This window comes from Odocoileus virginianus, chromosome 30 (assembly GCF_023699985.2).
Source record: "Odocoileus virginianus isolate 20LAN1187 ecotype Illinois chromosome 30, Ovbor_1.2, whole genome shotgun sequence".
Lineage (NCBI taxonomy): Eukaryota > Metazoa > Chordata > Mammalia > Artiodactyla > Cervidae > Odocoileus > Odocoileus virginianus.
The window spans coordinates 17,552,673-17,561,948 of NC_069703.1; the positions used below are offsets into that span (position 1 = coordinate 17,552,673).

The 9,276-nt window shown below is 40.1% G+C and overlaps 1 protein-coding gene across 2 annotated transcripts in view; it reads left to right on the forward strand.

Annotated features, from left to right (window-relative positions):
• The window catches only part of SPAG16 (sperm associated antigen 16), a 968,306-nt gene that overhangs the window by 54,888 nt on the left and 904,142 nt on the right, over window positions 1-9,276 (forward strand). The gene's annotated exons all lie outside the window — the stretch shown is intronic.

Sequence of the window (9,276 nt, forward strand, 5' to 3'; positions counted from 1 at the left end):
ACTTTAACAGCATCATTTTCAGGATTTGAAAGAGCTTAACTGGAATTCCATCACCTTCACTAGCTTTGTTCGTAGTGATGCTTTCTAAGGCCCACTTGACTTCACATTCCAGAATGTCTGGCTCTAGGTCAGTGATCACACCATTGTGATTATCTGGTTCATGAAGTTCTTTTTTGTCGGTTCTTCTGTGTATTCTTGCTACCTCTTCTTAATATCTTCTGCTTCTCTTAGGTCCATACCTTTTCAGTTCTTTATTGAACCCATCTTTGCCTGAAATGTTCCCTTGATATCTCTAATTCTCTTGAAGAGATCTCTAGTCTTTCCCATTCTGTTGTTTTCCTCTATTTCTTTGCATTGATTGATGAGGAAGGCTTTCTTATCTCTCCTGGCTATTCTTTGGAACTCTGCATTCAAATGGGAATATCTTTCCTTTTCTCCTTTGCTTTTTGCTTCTCTTCTTTTCACAGCTATTTGTAAGGCCTCCTCAGACAACCATTTTGTCTTTTTGCATTTCTTTCCTTGGGGATGGTCTTGATCCCTGTCTCCTGTACAATGTCACGATTCTCTGTCCATAGTTCATCAGGCTCTCTGTCTATCAGATCTAGTCCCTTAAATCTATTTCTCACTTCCACTGTATAGCCATAATGGATTTGATTTAGGTTATACCTGAATGGTCTAGTGGTTTTCCCTACTTTCTTCAGTTTAAGTCTGAATTTGGCAATAAGGAGTTCATGATTTGAGACACAGTCAGCTCCTGGTCTTGTTTTTGCTGTCTGTATAGAGCTTCTCCATCTTTGGCTGCAAAGGATATAATCAGTCTGATTTTGGTGTTGACCATCTAGTGATGTCCATGTGTAGAGTCTTCTCCTGTGTTGTTGGAAGAAGGTATTTGCTCTGAGCAGTGCGTTTTCTTGGCAAACTCTATTAGCCTTTGCCCTGCTTCATTGTGTACTCCAAGGCCAAATTTTCCTGTTACTCCAGGTATTTCTTGACTTCCTACTTTTGCATTCCAGCCCCCTATAATGAAAAGGACATCTTTTTTGGGTGTTAGTTCTAAAAGGTCTTGTAGGTCTTCATAGAACCATTCAATTTCAGCTTCTTCAGCATTACTGGTTGGGGCATAGGCTTGGATTACTGTGATATTGAACGGTTTGCCTTTGAAATGAACAGAGATCATTCTGTTGTATTTGAGATCGCATCCAAGTACTGCATTTTGGACTCTCTTGTTGACCATGATGGCTACTCCATTTCTTTTAAGGGATTCCTGCCCACAGTAGTAGATATAATGGTCAACTAAGTTAAATTCACCCATTCCAGTCCATTTTACTTCGCTGATTCCTAGAATGTCAACATTCACTCTTGCCATCTCCTGTTTGACCACTTCCAATTTGCCTTGATTCATGGACCTAACATTCCAGGCTCCTATGCAATATTGCTCTTTATAGCATCAGACCTTTCCTCTATCACCAGTCCCATCCACAACTGGGTGTTGTTTTTGCTTTGACTCCATCGCTTCATTCTTTCTGGAGTTATTTCTCCACTGATCTCCAGTAGCATATTGGGCACCTACTGACCTATGGAGTTCCTCTTTCAGTATCTTATCATTTTGCCTTCTCATACTGTTCATGGGGTTCTCAAGGCAAGAATACTGAAGTGGTTTGCCATTTCCTTCTCCAGTGGACCACATTCTGTCAGACCTCTCCACCATGACCCGACCGTCTTGGGTGGCCCCACATGGCATAGCTTAGTTTCACTGAGTTAGACAAGGCTGTGGTCCTGTGATCAGATTGGCTAGTTTTCTGTGATTATGGTTTTAGTGTGTCTGCCCTCTGATGCCCTCTCGCAACACCTACTATATATAAAATAGATAATAAAGACCTTTTGTATGGCACAGGGTACTCTACTCAACACTCCACAATGATCTGTATGGGAAAATAATCTAAAAACGAGTGGATATGTGTGTGTGTGTGTGTGTGTGTAAAACTGATTCACTTTGCTGTATGCCTGAAACTACCACAACATTGTAACCAACTGTGAAAAGTGAAAAAGTGAAAGTGTTAGTTGCTCAGTCATGTCCTACTCTTAGCAACCCTACGGTTTTTAGCTTGCCAAGCTCCTCTCTCCATGGAATTCTCCAAGCAAGAATACTGGAGTGGATAGCCATTCCTTTCTCCAGGGTATTTTCCCAACCCTAGGTCTCTCGCATTGCAGGCAGATTCTTTACCATCTGAGCCAAAACTATATTTCAGTACAAAATAAAAAACAGTAGAAAACAAAAATAGAGAGAGAGAGTGGGGACCAGGGATTCTAGATAGCAAGCAGTGCTGGGATACATTGGCTTTCTGGCCATGTCTGGTTGCAGACATGTTTGCATCTGACAAAAATGTTGAATACTGTTTTCAATACCTTGGTAACAGAGTAGTAACATTAAGCATCCTGTGGTGGCTCACTGGTAAAGAATATGCCTGCTAGTGTAGGAGATACTGGAGATGTGGGTTCAGTCCCTGGGTTGGGAAGATCCCCTGGAAAAGGAATAAGCAACCCACTCCAGTATTCTTACCTAGGAAATCCTATAAATTCTGCTTAATAGAAAGATTAAGATTTCTTCTTAATTTTCTTAAAAGAATGACTGATAAAAACAAATTATAGCATTGTAAAATAATGTTTATAAGGTATAAAAAGGATAAGAAAATAATAATTTTGGGGGATGTGCAGATGTTCTGTATCTTGATTTTGGTGGTCATATGCCTACTTATCTTTGTCAAAACTTATGTAAATCTACACTTAAAATGTATGTATTTTATTTTATGTAAATTATACCTGAATATTGTTAATTTACAAAAGAATGATTTACAAAAAAAATCTAAAATACAGAAAGACTGAAGAAGGGTAAATTTTTAATAAAAATTATGTTACTTTCAGATGACTGTTCATTATGGTTTCTGATTCATTAAGCTTAAAAGAAATATGTAGCACACTCATATTCAACATTTTTTCTTAGGCTTGATTCAAGCATTCCTATCTTAATTTATATGAAAGAAATATCAATTATGCTCAGTGATGCCTAGAGATTCTATGCACAGTGATGTTTATTGCACTCGTATTTATAGTAACAAAACAGTACAAGGAATCTTAATCCTTAACCACAAGTGAATGTTTCAATCTAGTTGATCATACAGTACTGCTGCTAAGTCGCTTCTGTTATGCCCGATGTCCGAATCCCCGAGCGGGAAGAGAGAAAACTACCAAGAGACAATGCAAAACGCAAGAAGGAAGTTTATTGCTAGCTCGAGCTAGGGCCCCCGCTGTGTCCAACGCAGTGGCGCACAGGCTGAGAGCCCCGAGCCCGGTTTTCTACCCATATTTATAGAACATCCAATTTCAAACATAAGCAGGGGTCAATTAGCGAAGCGGATTGGTTACATGTTCGCGCGCGCGGGACTTTTCCGAAAACAAGTTCTGATTGGCTGTATCTGGGTGGCCTGATAATCGTCCTAGTTGCCAGAGGAGGGTCTTTCCCTTCCCGCCTCTGTCTCCTATCATGGCGTTATGTTTGCTCTTCCTACATTCCGTTTGTTCTTCTTACAGCTTCAGTCATGTCCGACCCTGTGTGACCCCATAGATGGCAGCCCACCAGGCTCCCCCTGTCCCTGGGATTCACCAGGCAAGAACACTGGAGTGGTTTCCTACAATACTAGACAGTCTTTAAAAATCATGCAGGTTCATAACACTGTATTTGAGGCAGTGATCAAAACCATGCCCAGGAAAAAAAAATGCAAAATGATTGTCTGAGGAGGCCCTACAAATAGCTGAGAAAAGAAGCGAAGGGAAAGGCAGAGGAGAAAAGGAAGGATATATGCATCTGAATGCAGATTTCTAAAGAACAGCAGGAGAGATAAGAAAGCCTAAGTGAACAATGAAAAGAAATAGAGGAAAACAATAGAATGGGAAAGACTAGAGCACTCTTCAAGTAAATTAGATATAACAAGGGAACATTTCATGCAAAGATGGGAACAATAAAAGACAGAAATGGTGTGGACCTAACAGAAGCAAAAATAAGAAGAGGTGGCAAGAATACAGAGAAGAACTATAGAAAATAGATCTTAATAACCCATATAACCATGATGGTGTGATCACTCAGCTAGAGCCAGACATGCTGGAGTGTCAAATCAAATGGACCTTAGGAAGCATCACTATAAACAAAGATAGTGGAGGTGATGGAATTACAGCTGAGCTATTTCAAATCATAAAATATGATGCTGTGAAAATGCTGCACTCAATATGCCAGCAAATTTGGAAAACTCAGCAGTGGCAAGAGGACTGGAAAAGATCAGTTTTCATTACAATTCCAAAAAAAGGCAATGCCAAAGAATGTTAAAACTACCCCACACAATTGTACTTCTTTTACTTGCTAACAAGATCATGCTCAAAATCCCCCAAGCCAGGCTTCAGCAGTATGTGAACTGAGAACTTCCAGATGTGAAAACTGGATTTAGAAAAGGCAGAGGTACCAGAGATGAAATTTTCAGCATCTGTTGGATCATCGAAAAAGCAAGAGAATTTCAGAAAAACAGCTACTACTGCATGAGTGACTACACCAAAGATTTTGATTGTGTGGATTTCAACAAACTATGGAAAATTCTTCAAGAGGTGGGGAATACCAGACTACCTGACGTGTCTCCTGAGAAATCTGTATGCAGGTCAAGAGGCAACAGTAGAACCAGACATGGAACAACAGTTCAGTTCAGTTGCTCAGTTGTGTCCGACTCTTTGCAACCCCATGAGTTGAAGCATGCCAAGCCTCCCTGTCCATTGCCAACTCCCACAGTTCACCCAAACCAATGTCCATCAAGTCAGTGATGCCATTCAGCCATCTCATCCTCTGTTGTCCCCTTCTCTTCCTGCCCTCAATCTTTCCCAGCATCAGGGTCTTCTCAAATGAGTCAGCACTTTGCATCTGGTAGCCAAAGTATTGGAGTTTCAGCTTCAACATCAGTCCTTCCAATGAACACCCAGGACTGATCTCCTTTGGGATGGATTGGTTGGATCTCCTTGCAGTCCAAGGGACTCTCAAGAGTCTTCTCCAACACCACAGTTCAAAAGCATCGACTCTTTGGTGCTCAGTTTTCTTTATAGTCCAACTCTCACATCCATACATGACCACTGGGAAAATCATAGCCTTGAATAGATGGACCTTTATTGACAAAATAATCTCTCTGCTTTTCAATATGCTGTCTAGGTAGGTCATAACTTTCCTTCCAAGGAGTAAGCATCTTTTAATTTCATGGCTGCAATCACTATCTGCAGTGATTTTGGAGTCCAGAAAAATAAATTCAGCCACTGTTTCCATTGTTTCCCCATCTATTTGCATGAAATGATGGGACCGGTTGCCATGACCTTAGTTTTCTGAATGTTGAGCTTTAAGCCAAACTTTTCACTCTCCTCTTTCACTTTCATCAGAGGCTCTTTAGTTATTCTTTATTTTCTGCCATAAGGGTGGTGTCATCTGCATATCTGAGGTTACTGATAGTTCTCCTGGCAACCTTGATTCCAGCTTGTGCTTCTTTCAGCCCAGCATTTCTCATGATGCACTCTGCATATAAGTTAAATAAGCAAGGTGACAATATACAGCCTTGACATACTCCTTTCCTGATTTGGAACCAATCTGTTGTTCCATGTCTAGTTCTAACTGTTGCTTCCTGACCTGCATACAGGTTTCTCAAGAGGCAGGTCAGGTGGTCTGGTATTCCCATCTCTTTCAGATTTTCCACAGTTTATTATGATCCACACAGTCAAAGGCTTTGGAAAAGTCAATAAAGCAGAAATAGATGTTTTCTGGAACTCTCTTGCTTTTTGATCCAGCGGATATTGGCAATTTGGTCTCTGGTTGCTCTGGTTTTCAAAATCCAGCTTGAACATCTGGAAGTTCATGGTACACGTATTGCTGAAGCCTGGCTTGGAGAATTTTGAGCATAACTTTACTAGGGTGTGAGATGAGTGCAATTGTGCTGTAGTTTGAGCATTCTTTGGCATTGCCTTTCTTTGGGACTGGAATGAAAATTGACATTTTCCAGTCCTGTGGCCACTGCTGAGTTTTCCAAATTTGCTGGCATATTGAGTGCAACACTTTAACAGCATCATTTTCAGGATTTGAAAGAGCTTAACTGGAATTCCATCACCTCTACTAGCTTTGTTTGTAGTGATGCTTCCTAATGCCCACTTGACTTCACATTCAGGATGTCTGGCTCTAGGTCAGTGATCACACCATCATGATTACCTGGGTTGTGAACATCTTTTTTGTACAGTTCTTCTGTGTACTCTTGCCACCTCTTCTTAATATTTTCTGCTTCTGTTAGGTCCATGCCATTTCTGTTCTTTACTGATTCCATCTTTGTGTGAAATGTTCCCTTGGTATCTCTAATTTTCTTGTAGAGATCTCTAGTCTTTCCCATTCTGTTTTCCTCTGTTTCTTTGCACTGATCACCGAGGAAGGCTTTCTTATTACTGCTTGCTATTCTTTGGACCTCTGCATTCAAATGGGTATATCTTTCCTTTTCTCCTTTGCTTTTCATTTCTCTTCATGTCCCAGATATTTGTAAGGCCTCCTCAGACAGCCATTTTGCTTTTTTTGCATTTCTTTTTCTCGGGGATGGTCTTGATTCCTATCTCCTGTACAATGTCATGAACCTCTGTCCATAGTTCATCAGGCTCTCTGTCTATCAGATCTAGTCCCTTAAATCTATTTCTCACTTTCACTGTATAGTCATAAGGGATTTGATTTCGGTCATACCTGAAGGGTCTTGTGGTCTTCTCCACTTTGTTCAATTTCAGTCTGAATTTGGCAATAAGGAGTTCATGATCTGAGACACAGTCAGCTCCTGGTCTTGTTTTTGCTGACTGTGTAGAGCTTCTCCATCTTTGGCTGCAAAGAATATAATCAATCTGATTTCTGTGTCGACCATCTGGTGATGTCCATGTGTAGAGTCTTCTCTTGTGTTGTTGGAAGAGGGCATTTGCTATGGCCAGTGCGTTCTCTTGGCAGAACTCTATTAGCCTTTGCCCTGCTTCATTGTGTACTCCAAGGCCAACTTTGCCTGTTACTCCATGTATTTCTTGACTTCCTACTTTTGCATTCCAGTCCCCTGTAATGAAAAGAAATCTTCTGGGGGTGTTAGTTCTAGAAGGTCTTATAGATCTTCATAGAACTGTTCAACTTCAGCTTCTTCAGTGTTACTGGCGGGGGTATAGACCTGGTTTACTGTAATATTGAATGGTTTGCTTTGGAAATGAACAGAGATCATTCTGTCATTTTTGAGATTGTATCCAAGTACTGCATTTTGGACTCTGTTGTTGACTATGATGGCTACTCCATTTCTTCTAAGGGATACTTGCCCACAGCAGTAGATATAATGGTCTTCTGAGTTAAATTCACCCATTCCAGTTCATCTTAGTTTGCTGATTCCTAGAATGTCGCTGTTCATTCTTGTCATCTGTTTGAGCACTTCCAATTTGGAACAACAGACTGGTTCCACATTGTGAAAGGAGTATGTCAAGGCTATATATTTTCACTCTGCTTATTTAACTTATATGCAGAGTACATCATGAGAAATGCTGGGCTGGACGAAGAACAAGCTAGAATCAAGATTGCTGGGAGAAATATCAATAACCTGAGATATGCAGATGACACCACCCTTATGGCAGAAAGCAAAGAAGAACTAAAGAGCTTCTTTATTAAAGTGAAAGAGGACAGTGAAAGCTGGCTTAAAATTCAACATTTAAAAGACGATCGGGGCATCTGTTTCCATCACTTCATGGCAAATAGATGGGGAAACATTGCAAAGAGTGACAGACTTTATTTTCTTGAATTCTGAAATCACTGCGGATGGTGTCTGCAGCCATGATATTGCTCCTTGGAAGGAAAGCTGTGACAAACCTAGACAGTGTATCAACAAGCAGAGACGTTACTTTGCCAGACAAAGTTCCAGATAGTCAAAGCTTTGATTTTTAGTAAGTATGTGAGGATTTGAGAATTGGGCCATAAAGAAGGCTCAGTGCTGAAGAATTAATGCTTTCCAATGTGGTGTTGGAAAAGACCCTTGAGAGTCCTTGGACTCAAAGAGATCAAACCAGTCAATCCTAAAGGAAATCAATCCTGAATATTCAATGGAAAGACTGATGGTGAAACTGAAGTTCCAATTCTTGGGCCACCTGCTGTGAAGAGCGGACTCATTAGAAAAACCCTGATGCTTGGAAAGATTGCAGGCAGGTGTAGAAGGGGATGACAGAGGATGAGATGGTTGGACGGCATCACTCGTTCAGTGGATCTGAGATTGAGCAAGCTCCAGGAGATGATGAACTAGAATGCCTGGTGTACTGCAGTCCATGGGATTGCAGAGTTTGATATGAATGAGCAACTGAACAAGAACAACAAACTTTTTGGAAAATGCAAGTGTCTGGGCTTGCTACAATCATTTCCTTCATATGCATCTAGCTATCTGTGGCCAATTCTGCTTTCTTTATTGTTCACTTCTTATTTCCTTGTTTACTGTAAGAGATGATGGTTGTGGTAGGTGGCCACCTTTCACATCCCCCAGCTCCTTATCACTATCTGGGAGGATGTAGCTGTTGGCTTCCACGTAGCTGGCTTTTTTTCACCTAGGCTCAGATATTTGCATTTGGAAAAGGCTTGTTTCCTAGTAGAGCATAGAGCAAAAAATATTTCATTTCAGAAAGAACACAATCAAATATAAGTATGATGATTTAAATACCAAAATCTCAGGAACTCTTAACTCAAAATAACTAATGATTAATTAATGATTGTGAAAAATAATAGACACAAGAAGGCTTAAAGTTTGAGGAATTGTACATTAAATTGATGTTTACATCAGTTAACCTCTAAACGTTACATTCTACTTACTAGTTCATGATTTTATTTATTTATCCTTGACAACTGTTAAAAGAAACTGGTGGTTTATAGATAACTCCTTTATGAAATTATTTCCTGATATTTAATCTAATTCAGAAATGAATTCATGGTTTTCTAGACTGACACTTATAAGTTACTTTGAAGATCAATTTTATTTTATTTATTTTTTTTCCATTTATTTTTATTAGTTGGAGGCTAATTACTTTACATCATTACAGTAGTTTTTGTCATACATTGAAATGAATTAGCCATGAATTTACATGTATTCCTCATCCCAGTCCACCCTCCCACCTCCCTCTCCACCCGATCCCTCTGGGTCTTCCCAGTGCACCAGGCCCGAGCACTTGTCT